This window comes from Cryptomeria japonica, chromosome 3 (assembly GCF_030272615.1).
Source record: "Cryptomeria japonica chromosome 3, Sugi_1.0, whole genome shotgun sequence".
NCBI classification, from domain to species: Eukaryota; Viridiplantae; Streptophyta; class Pinopsida; order Cupressales; family Cupressaceae; genus Cryptomeria; species Cryptomeria japonica.
Genome location: NC_081407.1, coordinates 462,103,086 through 462,123,046, shown reverse-complemented (window position 1 = coordinate 462,123,046; position 19,961 = coordinate 462,103,086). Strand labels below are relative to the sequence as shown.

The following is a 19,961-nucleotide window of genomic DNA, read 5'->3' as shown; positions in this document are numbered from 1 at the left end:
TAGAAACACTTGCACATATGTAATGGGGATTTAAAATCCCTATTACATGTGAAAACCATTAAAGTAGGGGTTTTTTGACCAAACTGCAAGTTTACGTGCAGTTGAGCCAAAAAATCCCTATTTTAACTAAAAAAAGACCAAAAAACAATAAAAAGATGAAAACAACAAAGGGGAAACTTAAAATAAATTACAAGTAACATATTTGAAATAAAAGTGCACATGTAATCAATCAAAAATTCCCCTACAAAGACCAAAACAATGAATATCATTAAAACTTGCAGTTTGAAGAAAATTCTCCACCTGCAGTCGGGGTTTTAAAACCCGAAATTGAAGGAAAGGCATAGAAAACGAACCTAGAATTGGACAAAATTCGAAACGTAGTTCGAGAATGGATTGAGGATTAAGCCAGTCCAAGGATTAGTCAAAATTCTGCCTCGGGAAGTGTGCCATAGAGTAAAATTTTTTATTTTTTTTAATAAAAATTTCAACGTAGTGGTCCTTCATTTTTGGAAACAAAAATGAGGACAACAATTATGATGTTGCTTTAACACTTTTAAGTCTTCATTGCAGTATACCAGGTTGTCCTTCAATGTCAGATTTACCATCCTCTCCTATTCCAAAGAAGATGAAGTATAAATATGACAAGTACCAAAATGAAGTTTCACCTTCACAAGTTTCCTCTCCTTTGGACCGCATAAAAGAGACGGAGATAGGGCATGTGGACATGTTAGAATTTGTCAAGAGAGTGGAGGATCCGCAGGATAGTAATATGCAGCGGCTGTTGGATAGCCACATCCATCACGCATCCTCTTTTCCAGTGGCTGCCCTAGAACTTGAATTTGTTCTCATTTGCGCCCATCGCTTTGACAAAGAGAGGAGAACCATTAAAAATGATGATGGTGAAGCAATAATCCGCTTTGATGCAGATACAATTGAGAAAGTCTTCAGAATACCACCAACACCTGTTTATATGGAAATTTCAAAGGATAGTGCAGCCGAGTACTATGTCAAGAGGGAAAAGGATTGCAAACGTCATATTAACAGGTGGATTCATGAGCCACGAGCCGCCTTCTCAAGGTGGGCTAAGTTGTACCGCTGTGACTTTAAGTGGGAAATTGGAGACATCATAACTCTCCTCAGCAGGACGATGGGTCTTGAACACTCCAATGCTTTTAAACCCTGGATGTATCAGTTTACCATGTTCATAAGGCAATCCCATCATATATCATGGGGAGAGATTATCAGCGATGCTTTGTGCGAGCAACTTGCAGCAGTCCCTACCACCATGACTTTCTACATGAATTCATACTTAGTGTATTTAGCAGTGTCCCTCAGACATTTCCTTGGTCTTTCTACCAAGGGTGACCGCTCGCTTATACCTATATGGGAATATTATGATCAACTGCCTTTGAGACCCAACAGATTGCATTTCAGAAGAGTTCAAGATGCATTCTTTGGCTACTTCATGTGCCAGTTTGACAAGACTCTAAAGAACAGAAGGGTGTCAGATGAGGCATGGGAAAGAGTGAATGAGTATGGGTGCTTGTTTCTTCAATTCCCAACGTTTACCTATATGACAATTGGATGCTATAGTGGGCAGCCATACATGCTCCCTAGATACCCGACTGATAAGATCATACTCATGGAGTTGGGAAGACAGATCATGGCTGTGCACGCTCATCAGTTTGTCAGACATAAGGTCGGAATGGGGATTTCTACAACAAACCCATTGAAAATTCGCTGGTATTCTCTTGTCACATCCGTCAAAGCCAATGTGATAACCCCCCACTGTATCATCTGATGTAAATAAAATATCCCAAATAAGGATAATAGCATATATAAAATGAAGAAATTAATTATAAAAGAAATCAATTATTAAAATAATGTATTAAAAGAGGAAATGGATTATTAATTAATGTTAAATAATTAAATAAAGTTAATATAAATGAACGAATCAAATAATGTTAATGTTTAATATTAAAGCATGTTAAAATATTGAACGGGAGTAAGCATTGTATAAAGTAAATTTCTTATATTAAATATATTTACGTGGGAGATAACCCCCACGTGGAGAGCTAACTCCACGGTGCCCCCCTCCCCGCGGGAAGTGGTGGGACGGGGGTCGCAGCCTGGGCTGCGACCATCGTCACAACCCTTCCTGCGGAAGGGACCCCATGGGGGGATGTGACCCTTCCCCTCCACGGGGTATTCAGGAAGACCGCCGCAGAGCTAAGGGGGACACGAACGAGAGGGAGACGGGAGGACTACAAACAGCCCCTGCAGATTACGAACTACAACTACAGGTTGAAGATCACGAACAGGTAAGAGGTGTTTACTGGTTACAGGGTATATATGTGTGTGGACGTGTGTGCCACACACACACACATATATTAATGAATATTTCTGAATATTTGTCACCGAATATGTTTGAATATATTACTGGATATTATCTTAGGTGTATGTAGCAATGAATATAGGTATGTATGCAGAATACTTATATATATCTAGGATCAATAAAGAGAATTAAGGAATATGTAAATGTAGATTATGGAATGAAAAATGATAATGAATTGTAGAATGTAATATGAATAATGTGGCTATATGATGGAGGGTATTGGGAGGAAATTCCCTTAGCCTAATGTAGGGATTATGATAATCCCTGGTGGGCAATATATACTGAGTATCTAAATGCATACATGTTATCGCTTGGGTGACAAAAGTTCATCCAAGAAGAGACGGATCTGGCCGGTCCTCTCTGGTAGACTTGGATGATGAGATGCATCATCCAAGGCAAGGAATTGATCATATATGATGGTCTTCCTTGGTAGGCTTGGATGTAAGATGTTACATCCAAGACAGGAATCAAATTATCCTTTGTTTTCCTGGTATGGCTTGGAACCAAGATGGGTTCCAAGAAGGTGAGCTTCATAGCCGCCTAAGGACATGTCCCAGTAGTACACTCGTATCCTTTTTATTAAATAAGAATTAAGATTAGTTTTAATTAAATAATTGAAGTTTAATTGCAAATTAGATTAGTTATATGTATATTTGTTGCATTCTAACAATCTGTTTTGCAAGACAGTGATCCCTAACTAGTAGGGACATTACAGTGGTATCAGAGCATAATCTTGCCAACCTATGGAAAGGATTATTAGTTTATGATCACATATCAGAGAAAGAAAGGCACGAAAGCAATGGCCGATCAATTAGCCAAACAACTTCAGACTTTCATGGAGCAAACCAATGAGAAATTCGAAAGAATGAGCCAATTAATCCTCCAAAGTACAAACAACAACAATAGAGATATTTCAAACCCTAGAAGAGATACACACTCTAATCACTCTGATAACGAACGATCTCCTCAAAGTTCTAGACAAACAATCCCCGAATTTCTTCCTGGAGAAGAACATGTGAGAGATGAAGAGGAACAAGCCACACTTGGGATGGAAGAAATCACCCAAATTTATGGTAGATTAGAGCCAAAAGTTCAGAGGGTGGTTTCCTTCAAGGACTTCTGTGAGTGCAAGACTATTGAAGGTAGAAGGAGAAAGCCTATGGGTAAAGACCTCAAAGCTAAAGTCAAAAAAATGTCCCTACCATGCTTTGATGGGTCAGGAAAGGATATCGCCCAAGCTTGGGTCCAAAAACTAGATACATACCTTTGATACAGCCCCATGACCGAAGGAGATGCTATAAAATTTGCCATACTCCATTTAACCGGAGCAGCCCATAATTGGTGGCATAACGGTCTCATTACCCTAGGACACAAAAATATCTCCACCTATAATGAGTTTACCCAAAAACTCATTAGCTGGTTTGACCAGAAAGACTCAGAATGGTACTGCCAAGAATTAACACACCTTAAGCAATTAGGAACCATTGAAGACTATATAGACCAACTCCAAAACCTATCAGTAATGGTCCCCAACCTATCCCAGAGAAGGCTTACTTACATGTTTTTAGAAGGCTTGAAAGACTCTATTAAAAATTTTGTAAAACCCTTGGAACCATAGAATTTAGTAGAGGCCATTAAGAAAACTAGCATGGTCGAAATTAGTGCCCCCAAGAACATCTCAGCCAAAACACCGCATAGGAATGAGGGACCCCCAGAGGGACCACCGGGAGAGGCCTTGCCGCTTTTGCAAGAAACCTTGGAATTTGAATCACCGATGTAAGGAGAGAGAGGAACTCATGGAGAAAGGGTTATGTTTCAAATGCAAGGCCCCATGGGGGAAAGGCCATGAATGTAAAAGAGGACGGTTAAACAACACAAAAGAAATACGGGATGAGGAAAGACCCTATAAAAGGGCCAGGTTTGAAAGCAACGAACCAGGTACCTTGGTAGTCATCACTCAAGGAAATGAGAATAGATGCTTCAAACTCAAAGGGATTATCAAAGGACAGAAAGTAATCGCTTTGGTACACACAGGAGCCTCACATGACTTCATTAGCAAACACTTAGTAGCAAAGAGAAGGTTAAAAACTCAAGAGTTTGGAGGGTTCGAAGTGATCATGGGCAACGGAGTCATAGACAGGTGCACTAAAATTATACCTCAACTAGAAGTCACCCTGGGGGGGCATACCATTAAGAGGAACTTTTTTGTGGTGAACTTAGAGAATGACATCATTTTGGGGATGCCATGGATAAACTCATTGGGGCGGTTCACAATGGACAGTCCAAATCGGGAGATATGCTTCCAATATGAAGGGAGAGAGATAACATTAAAAGGAATTCCCGATGGCTCTCCAAAGATAGTATCATGTAATAAAATGGAGAAAATCCTTAGGCATGATCAAGGAGAGTGGGTCGCCCAATGTATGGTCTTGGATAAATCTCCGACTGAAGGTCAAATCGTTCATAGTGATATACAACCCATCCTTAGGAGACAAAAAAAAGTCTTCGAAGACATTCCCCTAGGCTTACCCCCAAAAAGGGGATTCGAACACTCCATTGAATTAGAAGGAGCAAAACCTGTCATTACCACTCCTTACTGCCACCCCGACAAATTCAAAGAGGAGATTGAAAAAACCATAAAAGAGTTATTAGAAATGGGACACATCCAACCAAGTAGCAGCCCCTTTGCTTCATCAGTGGTATTGGTCAAGAAGAAAGATGGGACAATGAGAATGTGCATCGATTACCACGCCTAAAAAAACTATAAAAAAACAGATACCCCATTTCGAGAATTGACTAACTAATGGATGAACTACACGGAGCAAGATATTTCTCTAAAATTGATCTAAGGTCAGGATACCATCAAATTAGGATGAGGGAAGAGGATATTCCCAAAACAGCATTCAGATGTCACTATGGGCATTTCGAGTTCTTGGTCCTACCATTTGGTCTCACTAACGCCCCGGCCACCTTCCAGTCATGCTTGAATCATACGTTCAGGCAACAATTGAGGAAATTTCTTCTAATATTTTTTGATGATATACTTATTTACAGCAAGACATGGGAAGAACATCTCCGACACATTGAGGAGGTATTAAATATTCTTGAGTCTGAATCATTATATGCCAAAGTCTCCAAATGCGAATTTGGGATGAAAGAAATCATCTACCTAGGACACAAAATTAGTGAGGCCGGAGTAAGTGTGGATGAAGAAAAGATCAGGGCCATCAAGGAATGGCCCACCCCTAGAACCTTAACACAATTAAGGGGATTTGTGGGACTATGCAGCTACTATAGACGTTTTGTAAAAGGGTTCTCCAAGATTGCAGCGCCCCTTACTGATCTAACTAAGAAAGGGGCTTTCACATGGAATGACCAAGCCCAACAGGCTTTTGAACAACTTAAAAAAACCATGAGCACATGTCCAATATTGGCCATTCTCGACTTCTCTATACCTTTACAACTACAATGTGATGCATCTAGGGAGGGAGTTGGGGCAGTCCTCATGCAAAAGAAACACCCCCTAGCTTTTGAGAGCCATAAACTTACCGAAGCAGAAAGACACTACTCTATTTATGACAAAGAAATGCTAGCCATAATGCACGCCTCGGCCAAATTTCGCCAATACCTTGTCTGTGGGAAGTTTGGTGTGAAAACCGATCATAACAGTGTACGCTTCTTCTTGAGCCAAAATGATCTTTATGATAGGCAACAAAAATGGGTGAACAAAATACAAGTCTACGACTTTGATATAGAATATGTAAAAGGGGTAAATAACGGGGCAGCAGATGCATTATCCCGAAGAGCCCACCTCAATACCCTTACCAACATCTCAAAGGACTGGAAGGAAGAAATCCTTAATGAATATGACCAAGATCCACAAGCAAAGAAAATCTTGGAGGGAAACCTTCCCAATGAAGATTTTAAAGTTGGGGCTGATCTCATCTTGTACAAGGGAAGGGTATACTTGACTCCTCAGACTAGATTCAAAAGAAAAATCCTAAAAGAATTCCATGATAACCCCCTGGCAGGACATCAAGGATACTATAGAACTTATAAACACATTAGGGAAAGGTATGCATGGAAGGACCAAAAAAGAGATGTCCAAAAATATGTACAAGAGTGCTTAACTTGTCAATGCAATAAAATTGAGCTCACCCATCCAGTTGGGTTGCTTCAACCATTACCTATTCCCAATCAAAAGTGGGAGAGCATTTCTATGGATTTTATAATAGGGTTACCAAGGACACAAGGAAAGGATAGCATTTTTGTGGTGGTAGACAGACTCACGAAGTATGCCCATTTCCTTGCAATCTCCACAGAATACAAAGCCTACCAAATAGCCGATCTATTCTTCAAGGAAATTTTCAGACTCCACTGACTCCCCCTGAATATTGTCAGTGACAGAGATAGAAAGTTTATTAGCCAATTTTGGCAGGAACAGTCTTGACCCCTAGTACCAGTTACCATCCTCAAACTGATGGGCAAATTGAGATAGTGAACAAATGGATAGAGGGCTACCTAAGGAATTATTTTACAGGGCAACAGACAGCTTGGGTTAAGTGGCTACACTTAGGAGAACATTGTTACAACATGACACACCACATGTCAATAGGGATGAGCCCTTTCCAAGCCTTGTACGGGTATGAGGCCACAAGCTTTGGGGAGTTAATAACCCAAGAAAGCAAGGTACCAAGAGCACAAGATTTTGTTCAGCAGAGTAGGGACATCATGAAGACCTTGAAAGAGAATTTACAAGAAGCCCAAAATCAACAAAAGATCTATGCAGACCGGAAGCGTACGGAAAGGACGTTCGAGGCCGGAGATCTGGTGTTTTTAAGGCTACAACCATATAAACAATCTTCCCTCAAAAAAAATGGGGCTGAAAAATTGAAACCCCGGTTCTATGGACCCTAAAAGGTAATTCGAAGGATTGGGGAAGTAGCTTATGAGATAGAACTCCCCAAAGACAAAAAAATACATAATGTGTTCCATGTCTCCCGACTTAAAAAGGTTCTCGAGCAACACTTGGCTCCATGCAGTGAACTACCTCCCCTAAATGATGAAGGAAAACTCATTTTGTACCCTAAGATCATTTTGGATACGTGGAAAAGGGAGCTTAGGAACCGAACCATTACCAAACACCTGATTAAATGGAGGAATCTCCCAAATGAGGATGCTACTTGGGAAAAACAAGAGGATCTGAAAATGCTTGAGGACAAGCAAAATTGAGACAGAGGGACTGTGATAAACCCCCACTGTATCACTTGATGTAAATAAAATATCCCAAATAAGGATAATAGCATATATAAAATGAAGAAATTAATTATAAAAGAAATATATAAAAGAAATCAATTATTAAAATAATGTATAAAAAGAGGAAATGGATTATTAATTAATGTTAAATAATTAAATAAAGTTAATATAAATGAACGAATCAAATAATGTTAATGTTTAATATTAAAGCATGTTAAAATATTAAACAGGAGTAAGCATTGTATAAAGTAAATTTCTTATATTAAATATATTTACGTGGGAGATAACCCCCACGTGGAGAGCTAACTCCACGGTGCCCCCCCCTGCGGGAAGTGGTGGGACAAGGGTCGCAGCCTGGGGTGTGACGGTTCTGCGACCACCGTCACACCCCTTCCTGCGGAAGGGACCTCGTGGGGGGATGCGACCCTTCCCCTCCACGGGGTGATAAGGAAGATCGCCGCAGAGCTAAGGGGGACACTAACGAGAGGGAGACGGGAGGACTACAAACAACCCTCGCAGATTACGAACTGCAACTACAGGTTGCAGATCACGAACAGGTAAGAGGCGTTTACTAGTTATAGGGTATATATGTGTATGGACATGTGTGCCACACACACACATATATTAATGAATATTTCTGAATACATATTATTGAATATTTCTGAATATATTTCACTGAATATGTCTGAATATATTACTGGATATTATCTTAGGTGTATGTAGCAATGACTATAGGTATGTATGCAGAATAATTATATATATCTAGGATCAATAAAGAGAATTAAGGAATATGTAAATGTAGATTATGGAATGAAAAATGATAATGAATTGTAGAATGTAATATGAATAATGTGGCTATATGATGGAAGCTATTGGGAGGAAATTCCCTTAGCCTAATGCAAAGATTATGATAATCCCTAGTAGGCAGTATATATTGAGTATCTGTATGCATATATGTTATGGCTTGGGTGACAAAAGTTCATCCAAGAAGAGACGGATCTGGCCAGTCCTCTCTAGTAGACTTGGATGATGAGATGCATCATCCAAGGCAAGGAATTGATCATATATGATGGTCTTCCTTGGTAGGATTGGATGTAAGATGTTACATCCAAGACAAGAATCGAATTATCCTTCGATTTCCTGGTATGGCTTGGAACCAAGATGGGTTCCAAGAAGGCGAGCTTCACAGCCGCCTAAGGACATGTCCTAGTATTGCACTCGTATCCTTTTATTAAATAAGAATTAAGATTAGTTTTAATTAAATAATTGAAGTTTAATTGCAAATTAGATTACTTATATGTATATTTGTTGCATTCTAACAGTCTGTTTTGCAGGACAGTGATCCCTAACTAGTAGGGACATTACAACCAAAGCTATAGAGACTAAGATGCAAGAGATTAAACTCAAAAGGTTTAAGTCTAGGGCAGATTTTGATTACTGGGGTATGAAGGAAAAAAATCAAGAAATCCTTCATACATGTGCATCGTATTGAGGATATCTGGGTAGATCTCCATACAGAAGTGGAGGTTTTCAAGATGGATTATTGCAGGGTTACTGTTGAGCAAGATATTGATTTGAACTTGGTGGATATTCCACAAGGGATGATTGATGATGGGCATGTACTTGATCTTGAATATATTTCACGAATGGTTGAGGAAGCTCCACTTCCTTTAATCCAATGGTCACATGTCCATTCTTGAAAGATTTCAGCCTATCTTGGCTAACACCAACACTTTGCTCAAAGGTAATGGTGTTAGACTCATCAAGATCAAGGTTGGGAAAGAAGATGACTCTATGGGGCCTCTTGGACATAAGTCTGAGATTCAGATTGACAACAAGGTGCATCATCTTTTGGCACCAGGATCAAATTGTGGGTTAGTCAGGCAGTAGTGCTTCCTCCTAAGGAGGCGACAGTTCGTGGAAAGGAAAAGTCTCGTTTTCATGTTCATGTGATCGATCCTGATAATCTAGAAGAAGGACAACAATCCGATGATGCTCCTAAGTCTCTAGCTTTGGACTCACCTCATGAGATTCCTTCCTCGGTTTCCATTGAGACGCCTCTTTCTCCTCCTGACATAATAGTGGAAGAGTCTCCTCGGAATGCAGTTCCTATTTCAGCATTTGAGCCGCCTCCTGATCATCGACAAGAGGGTGTGCTAGAAATTCCTGAGGATACTCTTGCATGTATCCAATTGTCAAAGATTGATACCTCCACTTCTAGCTTTGAAGAATTTATGAGGCAATCTTCATGCCCATTGGTTACTGAGCAAACCATGGTCACCATCCAAATAGATACTCCTCCTAGGGTGACCACGGTTGTTCAAACAAAAACTGCTTCTCCTTCGCTTTCAGCAACTACTCAAGGAGAACTAGTTGCTTTACCTCCATGGCTTAGTTCTTTTACCCCAAAGAGGAAGAAGCAGGAAATCTCTTTGATGTCTTTGACTATTAGCAACTCAAACAGTCTAGGCCCAGGGTTGCTAAAAAGGCCAAGACAATCTCAAAAGTGACTGTTGATAGCAATAAGATGAAACTGGCAGAAATTGTTGAGCCCCTTGCAGATAAGCCACGTGAGGAAATGCAAGGTGCTGATTACAAGGTTACAAGGATAGAATTAGGCAAACAAACGCATGAAGTAGTCAAACACGATGCCCAGCAATCTGTAGCCTCACTAGTGCAGCGGTACGACGAACTTCTAGCAAAGAAAGACAAGCTAGAAGAGGAGAACCGGCAACTTGTTGCAGTTGTTCATAAAATTACAAAACCTGCTGGTGAAGAGAGTAATCCTACAAGTTCTTCCAGTTCTCAAGAACTGATTTGGGGAGTTGAAAGAGCTGCTCAAAAAATACAAGCATTGGATTCTTGGGTGGATCAACTTCATGATCTATGTGCACAAGTGCTGAAAGACATTTTCCAAATGATGTTTAAGTTGGAGGGCACTGAAGAGAAATCGAATCATACCTCCGACACTTTCAAACAGAATCTAGAAAGGGTTGAAGATAGTTTGAAAATCTAGCGCACCATGCCCCAACAACAGTTGAGCGTTCTTCAGGAGCATGCCATTATTTCTTCCAGGGTCATGTACTTGGAATTTGAAGAACTTCTGGAGAATAAAGCCCTTGTTCTCAAATCCCTCATTGAGGAGATTGATGATGCAATGAGATTGCGGGGTGAAGTATTTTAAGGCATTGTTTCCCATTGTGAGAAGGCTTCTTGCAACATAATGAGTTAGAATGGAGAGTTGGTACCAGAAGAAGAAGTTCTTGCAGATCTACAAATGAGGATTCATAATGAATGGAGGAGCGAACAATTCTCAGCTGCTTCAATTCAGACTCTGATGAAACATCAAACCTTTTTACACGAAATCCAGTCCATCTTGGAGAAGAACAACTCCATGCTTCTTCGATGTCATGATACCATTGTGAAGACCATGGTTGTTGCCAAGAACACCCACGAACCGAATCCCACCAAGCTACTAATGATCATCCAGAAGTTCGAAGGATTCATGTCTTCACATACTACAGCTTAAGTGTTTTTCAACACTTAGTTCTATTTTTCAGATTTGTAATCTTTTAGTTGTAGTTTTTCTTTTGACAAGTTACATGTAAAAGCCTTTTGTAAATTGCAAGTTAAGTCTTTACTTGCACTTTTGTAATTACATGTAAGGCAACTACAAGTTGAGTTCAGTTAGGATTGTAGTTGGGATAAGTCTTAGTTAGTTATTGAATAAGTATTGGTGGTTGAGAGAATCTCTCAAGTTAGTTAGGATCCTCTCACCTTTTTCTCAAGGCTCCTCTTCTATAAATACTTGAGGGGTCTATTGTAATCTTTATCTTTTTGAAAGCAAGCAAAAACTCTGCCAAATTTGTAGCAATAAAGTATTTGAGCTTTTATGTGTAGATTGAAGAATTGAAAGGAATAAAAGAAAATTACTCAAGCTTTGAGTCTTTGTGCTACATTCTTGAGTTTGTGTTCCATATTACCTTTCTTGCAAGTGTTTCTTTGAGAACTTAATCGAATCTGATTTGCAGTCTTTGAGCTGCAAGTATTGGAGATTAATTTAGTTAAAGTAGAAGTTCTATTGGGAAAAAGCTGGAAGACTTTGTGCTTACACTTGTTTTTATCAGAGTTTAGAAGTAAGTAGATTTTATGAGAAATAGCTGTGAGTCTTTGAGCTCACACTTGTTCTTGCTGTCTTGCGTAGAAAGAATAAGATATTTCAGTCTTTGTGCTGTTATAATTTGTTCTTAATAAAATTAGTATAGAAAAGGGTAGATAGGGTTTCACATAATCAAGACTTTGAGCTTGATATTGCTGTCTCGTCCCGAAGGAAGTGATGGAAGTCTTTGAGCTTTCAGGAAACTTCATTTCCTTTCTCTCATTTCATTTTGAAAGTTGTTACTGTTGTTTTATATCAAATAACTATCACTTTTCTGTGAAGAGAAAAGGATATTGCCTTTCTTGAAAGAAGAAGAAAGACTGTTGTCCCATCCTATTTTATTTTTAAAGTTGTAGTCAGATAGGGGGAGCCTTCCCTTAATTAGGAGAGTTTTACTCACACATTGTGGTTGAAACCACAATTTTGTATATTTCCCCAAGTGTACAAAATTTTCAACCAACAATTTATAAGATACCCAAAATGAGAGCCCAAAGCTCTTATTTATAACTTTTTGCTCCACCAAATTCAAATGCAAATGCACACAAATACGCCCAAATTACATGTCCTCCAAGGCACCCAACACATTTGAATTTAATTAAACATGTCTCCTCAAAATGGCGTCTACTTATTCCCAACTCCCTAGGAAAAGTTTGAACTTTTGCTAGGTGAAGAACTTGCAATATTAAAACAATATAAACATGACATGTTTAATCACTCTCAACGCCACCTGACTAAGGGAAATAATAATATTAGTAGCATATATTTATCCTTTTCCCTAAGTCACCCAAAACACAATTAATCAGTAATAAAATAATTAAATATTAAAGTTCGGTACTGATTAACATCAAAATCAAGGATGAAGCTGTGCGACGAAGACCGCAAAACTGCGCTGAATCAGGACCCTGTCCGAGATTGCTAAAAACAGAAACACTCAACACTGCCACTTACTAAAAATAGTAAGTCATGAAATACTTTTCCGAAAATTATGATCTTCGCACCCAGAGGAAGAGCTTGGAAAGCTCAGTAAGACATCATCATCCAAATAGCCAAACCCTAACTTACTAAAAATATTAAGTTCTCACTTCACCAAAGAGTCCAATGCATGTTATGCTACCCTGGAGCTCATGAAAAACCCAGAAGGAAACCATAGGCAGAACCGAAGAATTCCCTCCTAATAACCCTAAAATGATTGAGTAGAACTCCACAATAGTTGGAAACGCTAATTCTCCTTTCCAAATAGCCTATAGGTCTCCGGAATAGTCCAATGGACCACTGAACTAATCACTGCGGAGAAGGGGACATTACAGATTCACTATCTAATAGCAGGATACATGAAGATTATAATGAAAAACATGAACATGAATTGCTAAAAGGATGCATTTGACATATGCGGATGTGGCAGTCCCCTTTTCACACACTAACTCTGTCTTCATAAATTGATACACATCACAAATGATTTGTTCTTCTATTTATATCTTCCGCAACATCTCAAAAAATCAATTAGCTCAGCTCCAAGATGACCTTTAGATGAAATGTGTGATTCAACATAGGTTGGCTTCAAACATATGCACCATGAAGTAAAATTAGTTGCAGATCAACCCAATGCACAAACGGGCCCAAAAACATCACAACACATCCTCAAAAGAAAATGTAATAGGTTAGGATGAAACCACAAGTGAAAGAACCAAGGTTGTTGGTCCAAACATCAGGAATACCATCAAAATTGCCTATTGTAGACCTTTGTGCCACCAAGGAGAGACCAAAAACATCATGCAACCAAGATATGAGCAATTTAGACTATTTGCCACATCCCTACAACCATCTCCTTAAGTATTCGATCATTATGTGTTAGCGCAAGTAGAGAAAACCACTAAACTATTGAAAACAGAGCATCTCAGACTAACTGTGACACTTCAACACATGATATATTGCACTGCGGTACACCAAATCAACTGAGATTAGCATGGATGAACCTTTATACCTCTTTTATCATATCTCCAAGTCCGCACAACCATATCTACCGCTCCGAAGGAATGCAGAGCATTCTAGTAAGCTTTTGAGAAATATTACACTGTTCTAGTGCAATCTGGAGAATAGTCAATTGAAACTCTTCCTGTAGAAGATGTTAGGACATGAAAGCCTAGAAGTAACCTCCATGGTGATTGACAAACTCAACTCTAGAACTGCAAGGCCAAGTCTTGCAAGGCGAAGGAATGCAGACCAAAATATAGTCCTTGACTTATGAAAATACACAGTTTATGCCTTACACAACTTTTCTCAAATGCACAAGTATGAACAATGATTCAATCTTCTTTTATATAACTCGTTAAAACATGTAGAAACCAATTAATGTGATTGCACTCCTCATCCAAAGCATTAACACTGTGCAACAATGTGTTACCATTTATATACCATGCCTCCGGATTGTCATATGGATACATTTGCTAGTCATCCAAACTATCTTGCTTGTCCTTAATCATGCTAAACCCATGTCTCTATCTATGTCAAACCATCTCTCTCAAACATGTTGGTCTCACACCATGTCTCAACCTCTTCAACTACATCAATTCGTCTCTATACAAGTATGATATGTCATCAATGGCTTGTTGACATCAAACATATTGCCAACAAATTCACCATGTAATTCTCATTGCCCTTAGGTGCAACCTAGGCTTCTTGGGATTTTACTTAGATATACTTTGTAATTGCGATTTTGCAAAGGAAACCAAAGTTCTAAGTTAGCAAATGTTCTCTCAAATGTTTTTACCATCAAAGTTTCAAACCATGACTATGATTCCATCTTCTTCTACCACTCGTTTGTATTTTAAGGAAGCAATCACTTCCTAAATAGCATCATATTATTGGATGTGTTGTATACTTTGCATGTTTTACATCCCTCAACCTACATAATGCACTATAATTAGTGGGATCTAGAACGATACCTTTTCTCAAAATTATGGGATGGAATCCCTAAAAACATTTGGGCCCTTATAGGTTTTTCTTTGGCCCATGAATATCTACCCATTGTATTAAACACTTAACAATTTTCTATACATGGGTCCTTGTAAATACTTACATGTGGCTTAGGGTTAAGAAAAGGTGAGAAATATCTTATATTTTGTTTGAACGAGTTAATACATTGTTGTTATTTTCAAAAGGTTTTCCCAAGGTAAAATCTCTTGTTATACTATGAGTGTGGCATTATTTCTTTTGTTGTATTTAAAATTCTTTTAGCATTATTTATCCTTTGTGTTTATTGGTGTTTTTCTCTTCATTTGGTATTAGAACTAGGGTTTAGCCTTTGAGAGTAATGACATTTTGGCTTTTTGACAAACCTTTGCTTGAGCATGAACTTTACATAAGTGAATCTCTTGCGCAAAGGGAAATGGTGAACACTTCAAGGACAACAAGAAACTTAATGGTCAAAATTTTGAGTTATGAAAGCTTAAGATGGAAGATCTTGTGGACAAGATGAATGGGTGGTTGTGTTAGAAAAGAAGCCCCAGCCATGACCATAGAAATTGGACAAAGATTGATAGGAGGGCAAAGAGTCTAATTCAATTGTGCCTTTCAATCTATTTCTTAATATCTTAGGAGAAGTCAACACTAAGTAACTATAGGAGAAGTCAATACATTTTTAACAAATATATCATATAATATTATATTTTGAATCTTTGATAGTATGATACTTCATCATTGATCAATGGTAGAGATAAAAATAAATGTTGATTGATAGTTCAAATTTTCAATAAAATGTCATATATCATATATGTCTAAGCTGATTCAAATGAAAATACTACAATAAAAATTTGTATCTTAGTCTTCAATCTTCACCAAAAGCATCTAAATCAAATTCATTGCTTGGTTTAGCATGATTTGAACCACAAGCAAATGGAGTGACACTCCATTAGGTACATCACATGTAAGAGTCTCCTCATCATCTAAATTGACTCTAGCAAGCTCTACAATAGGTGTATCCAAGTTGGTACATTTAGGGGTTATATCTCAATTCTTTGTTGCCCCTTTCTTGTAGTCATCTTCCTTATATGATAGGAGGTGCAATTTGGAATGCATATAAACCAAGTCTTTTGGTGTTTTTGCAGCCAACGGTAATGCTTCATTGAGTGGATAAAGGAGTATCAAATTTTGTTCAACTTAAGACCTTGCAACGTGTTGAAATTGGAGAGAAAACCAATGCAACTTAAAAATAAAAAATGCAGAAGAATGGTAAGTACTAAAGTATATGAATGTTTAAAAAGAAAAATGCTTACTTGTGATAGAATTTTGATTGTGAGAGGTTGGAGGAATAAATAATCTTTCCCATGGAGGTATCGCCATGTACAAGCATATTCCTTGTATTGGTTTGAAAAGCGCAAATACTATAATCTCGTCCAAAGATGAACTTACCAAACCCCTTTTTAACATTATCCACCACTTTTGGATTTAAGAAGATTCTTTAGAATGCCAATTTGTACCCATTAGCAACTTCACTATTTGTATATGGTGCAAAACTCCTTGGCAAAGAAAGTATATCTATACTATAATGTGTGGGGGTTAATGCATATGCAAGGAGATGCAATGATGGTGTGTTCATCTTATTCCAATGATGATGATTTTTCCCACACTTGAAAAAAAAATTCTCCAGTCATTCTCTTCTTGTGCTATTATTACATTCATTTTTTCTATCATGAGTTGATGCCATCATAGATTTCCACTAAACATGGCTGATTTGTATCAACAAACTTGATCATACTCATGATAGAAGCAATGAAACTCAAGATGTAATCCACACAAGCCCACCAATCATCATCTAAGATCAATGACTTGACCTTTTGGGCCCTCTCTAAATTTGATTGCTTTCAAATATTCCATTGGTGGCTAATGACCATGGCATGCAATGCCTCTTGCACCTTCACAAGTTGTCTCAAAACAATCGTGTGCTACAAATTGGATCTTAATAACTGAATGTTGTGTAAAAATTAAAAAAAAAACACATTAAAATGTAATTAATCGTGGCATAAATTAAATTTAAAATAAAAATAAATTAAATTTACCTTCAACAATTCCAAACTCAAGAAAGCCCTAAAAATGCCTTGTGACAACATTTGGATCTCCTCACCTTCAGTGTATGTAACTTTCATCCACTCTGTTTGAGTGTCAGTTGCTTGCATCACCAAGCTAAGGTAGTGTGTAGTACATGGTATCCAAAAAATTTGGCCATACTTTTCTCAACCAAATCATTTGCTGCCTTGCAATTTTTCACATTTTTTCGTAATGACTTGGACAATATTATTAGGACCCACCATCTCTATGGGTTCAATGAGGATTTTAGGAATGAATTCTGCATTCTTGATTTTCCCCTCACAATCAAGCACCTTGAAAAAAATTGCCCCTTTGGTGTATCCATAGGGAACTTGGGGCGGGAGGGATGCTCCTTGATTGCTTTTGGGCTGCTCCAAAGTTCGTCCTAGTTGCGTATGGGACCAAGACTCTTAAGGGGAAAACCTAACACCTTAGATTACAAGGCTGTGATCATGTACGGCAAATAGTATAATAGTTTCAAGTTCATACTAAAATGGTAATCACTACTCTTAGAAAGAGTACAGCAGCCTATAATGCAGTATCAATTCTTTCGAAAGGTGCAGCTAGTACCATAAGGTGTGGCCAGCACTAATACTTAAAAGTAAAATAATATAACCAATAGAAAGTTGAATATTAAAGGTACAATCAGCAATACAATATATTTTCAAATTAAAAGTTGGAACTCCACACAAACAAATTTTGGAAAAATCACACAAATCTGAAATATGTTATATAAATCCCACACAACCAGAATAATTGAAACTAGAAGTACTCTGAAACTAATCAAAAGAATGATAATTCCTGGATGCAATTATTCAAATGAATAGGAGGATTTTTGTGTTCAAATTGATGTTAGTGAATTTGAATTTGATAATATGAGTTGTATCCTGCTTCATTCATCATCTTCTCCTTATATAGGCTTTTCAAGGCAAAATAATCTTACTCTTTTTTTAACTTCTTTTCCCTCCAAACTTGATTTTTGAAAAGTGACTAGTAAAGATTTTATAAATTACATTACTTTTTGGACCCCATTCCTAGTATCACTTTTGATCCCTCTTTTTAAAACAACCTTTTAATAATAATAACCAAGTTGCCTTTTAATGAATATAACTTAAAGTTAGTTTTTTGACAACTTTAAGGTAACTTATTAAATTATTTCCCTAGCTCAAATAGGGGACATGGCAGTCCACCCTTCCAGAAATTTCTTTTCCTCAAGCAATGTTGATTCAACTTTTTAACTTCCTCAAGATGAACCTTCCTACAAATACCAGGATCCCAAACCAATCTTCGAATCCCCAGTCTTCAATTTCCCATGTGACATAGTTGGCTTTTACTATGCTTCTCTGATATAATTAGGATTTGGAATCCCTACACTAGGTAAGGCCCTTTCAATTATCTCAACGAGTGAACCGTCTATGTTTTCCTCCATGATAGTTGAATCATGAATCAATCGTGATTTAGAAAATGATTAAAACTTGTCCTAGTATTTAACTTTAAACTCAATTCCTTGTTTAGACCATTCTTCATGCTGTCCTAATTCTGTGCAAATGTCCACTGAAGTGATTATTTTATTTTCACATTTAATTGTACATCCTCAATTTGCTTTGCTTGTTGATCCACAATTTCTTACAAAACTTACTTTGTACTTGCAACTTCTGATTTCCCTTAAAGCTATCCTTTGTGAAAAATAATCTCATTATTCGGCTTCCACTATGCTACTCTGATATTATTATGAACTGGAATCTTGAAATGAGTGTCATAATAATTTCTTGAATGATCCTGGTAGCACTTATTTGGGTCATAGCAACTGTCACTTGGTTGTTTGCAAGGTCTTTAGTTTTGTGTACTCCTTTATTTAATGCATAAGACTAATGAGAAAGTCACTCCTATTGAGTTATTTGTCTTTGGACATCCTCCTGCAAACTCCATTTTATTTTCTGCTTTGATTGCCTTATGAACTATTGCTTCTAGAGCCTTGGTTATTTCCACTCCCAAAATAGTTGGTTGTAAAACCCTAGGAAATTTTTTCATGGATTCCTTGGCTTGTCTTTTTCTGCTTGATCTAATTTAGACTTCTTTCTAAGCCTTTCTATTTCTTCAATTGCTTGCTTACTTACCTTAACCCTTTCTTAAGCCTCTTCCTCCCTAAATTTTGCTTCAACAACTTATTTTTCTTCTTCCCATGAAGTGAAAAATGGGTTGAACTATAAGTTCATCAACCTTTTCCTTTATTTCCTCAAATGCAGTTCAGGCCTCTTCTCCAAGTCTAGTGGCAATCTCTATCTCTTATCAAATGTAGAAATTTTGATTTGCTTGTGAATCTACAAGAGTTGTTGTATTCCAAGTCCTAGCAACATCTGTTTCAATTGTTATGTCTTTCTTCTTTTCCTCAATCTTTAATGTCTTCGAACTTTGAGTTAACTCTCAATGAACCTTTAAATGCTATCCAACTCTATTAGAATTTGCACCTCTTCTTTTCTTTTACAAATAGTTGTTTTTTCAATTTCTAAAGCTTTTCAAGCCTCTACTCAACTTCTATACAATGACTTCTCTTTGTTTGCTCTTGGCTGCATACTCCAACATCTCCACATAAAAATTTCTTTGAAGTATCTCCATATATGGGAAGAAAATTGTTTGTAGGTGCAACAAGATCTTCAAGGATTATCAAGATACCTTTTCCTTTGTGTGAGTGTTCCGCATGTCTTGGTAGATGAAATTTTGATGCTACAAATTTCTCTTCAACTGATACTTCATGGATAGGTGTTGTTGCACATGTTCCATTAAAGTTGGTCATACTAAGAAATTCTGAATCACTAGAGTTTGACTCTTTTTCATGGAAGATTGCACTGCTTGTGAATTCGCTACTTCACAAGCATCATATGTTCAGCCATTAGCTACTTGTTGTGCGTTGCACACACTCCCTGTCGCCGACAGGGTCCCCCTCGTTTCTTTTCCAATCTTCGTCTTGCCCGGTGTAGGATTTTGATTTTTATCCGCCACTTTGAGATCCAACAAGTAGTAGTGAAGCAATGAGCTATGTAACCATTAGGAGATGGGGCGTCTGTTAGT

The 19,961-nt window shown here is 37.8% G+C and overlaps 1 protein-coding gene across 2 annotated transcripts in view; it reads left to right on the top strand.

Annotated features, from left to right (window-relative positions):
* The window catches only part of LOC131078396 (uncharacterized), a 95,671-nt gene that overhangs the window by 11,525 nt on the left and 64,185 nt on the right, over nucleotides 1-19,961 (top strand). The gene's annotated exons all lie outside the window — the stretch shown is intronic.